The sequence below is a fragment of the Stegodyphus dumicola genome, chromosome 5, assembly GCF_044657685.1.
Source record: "Stegodyphus dumicola isolate Sdum_Otavi_A_Nest chromosome 5, ASM4465768v1".
Lineage (NCBI taxonomy): Eukaryota > Metazoa > Arthropoda > Arachnida > Araneae > Eresidae > Stegodyphus > Stegodyphus dumicola.
The window spans coordinates 234,110,969-234,116,977 of record NC_140772.1 but is presented as its reverse complement, the minus strand read 5'-3'; positions in this window follow the sequence as shown (position 1 = coordinate 234,116,977).

Genomic DNA, 6,009 nt, shown 5'->3' with positions numbered 1-6,009 from the left:
GTTAGTGCGCGTATCCACCAACTGTGAACCGGGATGACGCTTGAATAAGTCAAAAGACGATTTAGAAGAAGAAAAAAGAACTTTTGAGGAAAATGCCCTGTTTTTAATACCTACATTTCCTATGCAAAATTCCGCAAGTAAAACCTCCGATCAAAAACTTAAATGTTTTCAATTCAATCGTTTCTCAACTTCCCGTACATTTTTCGCAGAAAACATTAAAAAAAATGTGAGAATTTTATACATTAAACAGAAATTGTAAGTTGAAAATAATTGTAAGTAAATTGAAATTGTAAGTTACCTTCCCAGCCATTCATTCAAAGTGGCTAAGAGCGATTTGTTTCGCATCATAGCTTAAGATTTCGAGAACTTTTTTTTTTTTTTTTTTCATAAGTCTGAAGTATTCGCAGAGTCATTTACTTCCCTCGCTTTAGGATACAGCTTTCACTGGGAAATAAGCTTCATATACTCAGAGGTTAAATGAACGCTCCATTGAGTAAAATTACTAGACGAGTGTCTGAAATAGAAAGTTTCCCCTCTTATGCCTGCAAGGGGGCTGAGAATATTTAAAGAGATACGGTAGATATAGTGAATGTTTAGGACTGTATTAGTAAAAAACGGTACGAAATTCTGAAATTTCACCTTTCCTTTTTGTTTCCTTAATTACCCTGTTTCGCATTTTAAAACTTTTCTTTTTCCCGTTTCTATAATTTTATTGTTTCTTATAGACGCCTATCTGCTGAATATTTATTTTTCATTATCAACCGCTAGTTCAGACACAGAGTTGTACAGAGTCATAATATTAAAAATTATGGAAAATTAAATCATTAAAAATGAGAGTTGAATTACTTTTAAATGCAAACACATTTCAGTTACCTAATTTATAGTGGTTTTAACTGTACTCGTTTTACATAAAAACAAACTGTGAAAAACAGTGCCTTTATTTTAATTCCTTTCTGAATTATCCGGAAAAAGTGTTATTTTCGTTATGCAAATCTCCTGTCCTGGCAAAATAAAAAGATTTGAAACATCACTTTTGTTGCAAACCTCATGCGCAAGTGATCGACTAAAACAACTGTACAGGAGTCTCTTGCGTAATTAAGCTTCTTCCTTACTAAATAAGTGCAAAACTCTCCACGATACGAGATATATGTATACTATATCGCGATATAAGAAGAAAGAAAGAAAGTAAATAATGAAAAATCTGCATAAATGTATGTACTCGCATTGTGATAAAACAACGGTACATAGAGCCACCGAATTTTCACTGACATAATCCTATTGCGAATATGGGCGGGCATGTGGAAGCCCAAATTTGAAATTTGGAATTTGTTTTATTATCGATTTCAGGCTCACCAGCGCCGAGCGGTAAAGTCGCTGAACACTGGTAGTTCTTTCCGAGGTTCGAATCCCGCGAACGGGCTGGCTGCATGGGCGTTTACGTGGTATTTTCCCATGTGTAACATGTATACGAGCCAGTTTCTCTTAGAAAGTCCTCCACGAAGGCATCCCTCCCATTAGGCAGATAGCCCTCGAGGCTTTACCATAATCACACACACATTATCGACTTCATATTTTGTAAAACTTTAACGAATTTTAGACTAACGAACTCAAGGATTTCAAAGCGAGCCAGGGCAACGTTGTACAGAAAAAACATTTTTATCTCCAGCGCGCGAGTCTCTGCATCGCAAATTCTAAAGATACGCTCATTTTAAAACTGTTTTGCGATATTGCTGTTGAATTGAATTTTATGGTTTAAGTGCAAGGAACGTGATATTTAATAAATAAATGTAACGGACAAAATGTTAAAAAAACGCCCGTTTGTACGTGATTTAAAATCTGAAACAATTCAAATTTTCTTTACAGTGCTTTCAGATTACCTTTTCTTCGATTTAAGTAATAATATAACATGGTGCAGAATTTAACAACAATTAGTCATGTTATTAGAGTTATAAGGTATTTCTCCCGCCTTCCTAACGTGCCTTAAAAGTGTAGTGGTTCTGCACGCTCGGCCGGTATTCCAGAGGTCCGTGGTTCGATTCTCGGCGAAGGCGGTTGCTAATTTTTCATCTTGCCTGCTTCCAAAAATCCTAATGTCTCTACAGAGTTTTCATCTTCCTGTGTAGCTACATGAATAATATCTTGAAGAAGTTTTCCTCTAGTTTATCTACAGGAGCTTCTAATCCGTTATAAATAAAAATGAGAGCGGAAGAGATGCAGCAGCTTCGGCAAAATATTGCTACGTAAAGATGTATAAGATCATGTTGTTCATATCTTCCAGTTAAGGTTTTTATGCCTTTAGTAAATCTGCATGCAATATTTGTGGAGATATCAACAATTTAAAAGTTGTTTAAGTGCAGATAAGCCTAATTAATTTTGGGATGGCGGACACGTTTGTTTGCATTTCAAACTTCACAAAATAGTGGATTTGTTGCCAATGTAGAGAAACTAAGCTTCGCAACAACAAAGATAACGCCTTCTTTTATTGTTGCGAATTAAATCATGTTTAACCCATTCTGGAATTTATTCGAGGAAATATGCGTCTAAGATTTACTTCGTAATTTTTAATATAGATATTTTGAGTTTTTATGTACTTTTGCCTTGTCGCTAAGTGAGAACTGATTTAATTGAATGAGAAATACTAAATTGTCTGTGGAAAACTGTTTCTTTTTTGTTTCGTTTGCTTAATTTCTTTTATACATTGTTTTAGATTTATTATAGTATTTGAATAAAACATGGGGCAGCGATTAGATAATTCTTCAAATGATATAAATTCATATGCATTCTGGGTTATAATATAAACGCTGTTAAGTGAACCTAGCTCCAGTGTGTCGCTATTAAAAAAAAATATATAGTGAATTCTAAAGAGTGCATTTATTTTATTATGGTTTATGCGCTATCGACGAAGTAGATTTAATTCAATCCAATAAGTATAAGTGAAATGTAAGAAAAAAGTGCGTATAATTTAATATTCCGTGCAAGGAAGTCATGTGTTACACATCAGAATTTTTTTAATATGTTGCTTTTTGTGTAAGATTTTCTACTGTTAGACTGATTTTCTAGAAATATCGATATTCAGAGACTCATTTTTTCTGTGGAGGTCTGTTTGCTATGACGTCCCTTACTGATACATTCTAAAATAAAAGTCAACAATCCTAACATCGTCTTTTAGACATGAGTACAAAAGTATAAATAAAAAGTTGTTGTTGTTATTTTGAAGCAGGAGACATGAAAAACGAGCAATGCCCTCACCAGGACTCGAACCTTGACCTCTCGAAAACGCGCCGAATGTGCTACCGTTACACCACGAAGGCATGCAGAAAGGAGGGGGAAAATACCTTATAAAGTAAAAAAATAAAACTAGCCTTGATGCGTCCAATTCATTGCTTCCTAAATCTCTTCAGTGGAGCGCAAAGATAAATGATCATAAACTATCATCTGTTTAAAGTTAGTGAAATGAAACGTTAAGTGACATTTTAAATCGTTTATCAGCAAATAAAATGCAGCTGGATTTCCTTTCATCTTTCCTCTCATTTCAAAGGCTATATGATAATTTCGTTTTGAGGAGAAACTGCACTTAAAACAGTTTTGCTTTTTAAACAAGAAATTTTTTGCATATACATTTTATAACATCACTTTGCAAATAGTACAGTATGTTAAAAATTTCAAATTTTTAAAAATTCAATTTTCCAGAAACAAAAACTGAAATTTTTTTAAAGTTGAAAATGCTCTTTGCATTCTAATTTCCAATGTTTTATTCTGACAATTACATTAATATTTTAAAACGTTTTGTCAAAAATGTTTGGATATCCGTTTATGAAGCTATACGCGATGTAGAAATTTAAGATGACATAATACGGAATTAATTTCCAGATATGGCGCAGTTTCAAAAAAGTTATTATTTTTAGAACACTTTAAAGTTACTTTTTTAGAATAATTAATTAAAAATAAGAAGTAAAGGGCTACTGCTGATTTAAAGTATAATTAAAAATCTACATAGTTTTATCTTATATATAAAAAACTTAAATTTATAATCTATTAGAAGTGGAGTAAACCATCCCAGAAAGATCAAAAAATTGTCTAAAGAAACCTATTACATTTTAAAATTATGAAGTAAAATTAAAGATGAATCCTTACTATTTTTGAAAGAAATTTTTATAATTTATTTAAAGTAGATTTATCAACAGTGTAAATTTATAATACATTATCGATTATTGATATTTTAATGTTCTAGACCTTCTTCTGAAAGGGTAATAAACCAAAGCATCAAAACCTGAGTAATCCAACAGAACTATATCACGTTTCGTTTCACATCGCCTTTTGGACATGTAATAAAATAAAATATACAATAATATGAAATAGAAATTTTAAAAAAAATTAAGTAGAAAAATTATATACATTATTTACACCCCATACTAAGAAAGTATGCGATTACCCCTACGTGATAGTCTTTTACAAATTAATCTTTAGAGTATAATTTTAAAATAAAAATCACCGTGAAAATATATATTACAATTGTAAAAAATCTAGTACACGTCAGTTTATACTGAAAATACAGCGGTCGATTTAACCGAAGAATTTAAACTTACTAGATATTTCACACATAACAAATTTTCCAATGATTGTGTTGTAAAAAGAATTATAGCAGATTACTAAACTCTTTTAAATTCATTTCAGACTAATAATAGAGAGCGTAAATGCAAACTTTCTTGTAGTTAATAAAGAAATAAAAGAAATTTAAAAAAAAAAGATCTGAAAGCTTTCAGATTTTATATTGCGCCCAAAAGGTGTTTCTTAACGTTTTGTGCGTTATCTTTATTGATTAAATATCATGTTCTTCGCACTTAAACAATAAAATTCAATTCAATACCAATATCACAAATTATTTAAAAAGAGCGTATCTTTAGAATTTTCGATAGACAGTCTCGCATGCTGGAGATAATTTTTTTTTCGTATAGTGTTGCCATTGCTCGATTTTAAATTGTTCATTTTCTTATTAAAAAACTCATAAATGCTTTACAAAATATGAAACAGGTAATAAAACAAATGCCAAATTTGGGCTTCCAGGTGCACATGTTGGGGTGGAGACGTACGCCATTCAAAATTTTATGGCTCTCGATACCGTTGTTTCTTCACAGTGCAATAAATATTCGTGCATTATGCAGAGTCTTCATTATTTAATTTATTTAAATATAATACATGGCGATAATATCTAGTGGCAACAGTTTGAAAAGTGAATCGACGCAAAATACCATTTTGAAATAAATAGCCGTTCTGGGCTAACGTCCTTTGGGCTAATAAAACTACAAAATTTCTCTTGTGAACATACAAACAACCTGTAAAACTCAAAATGGCGGTTTTCTCTTTTCTTATTAAGTACGCGTGGAATCTAAGTAACATGGTTGCCATTTCCTGTGAACTTCATTCAAACGTACCAATGGTCTGACAATGCATTTTGTATAAACACACACATATATATATATATATATATATAGTCATTTATATGTAGTTCGTCAAAGCTTTTGTTTGATATTAAAAAATATTTGACAGATCGTTATTCCAACCAACGAGACATGACGCTGATATTATTCTACTGTAGTGAAATGCTAATTATGCTCTGTATTTAAATATTTCTACTTGTATTACAATCGCCAACAGAAAGATGAAGCGACATTACTGCAGGTCAAGTAGAAGCATTAGTTTATTAATGTAGAAGTATTAATTTATAAATATAATAAACTGTGAATAAACGCTTGTAATTTTAAATTAGCAGTTATAGAAACAAGCATTTAAACATACAAGATATTTCAAATGAAATGACTTAAAAAATAATTATAAAATTTGAAAACAAAACAAATATACAGACGCTCGTTATAAGGAACTTCGAGCCCTAACGGTACAGTGGTCACTATAGCCAAGGTGGATTTAATATATACTCAGGAGTTTTTGCAGACATTGTTGTAAAAGAAAGATCTCTTTAATGAGCGTCCGTTATAAAGAGTGTTGACTTTT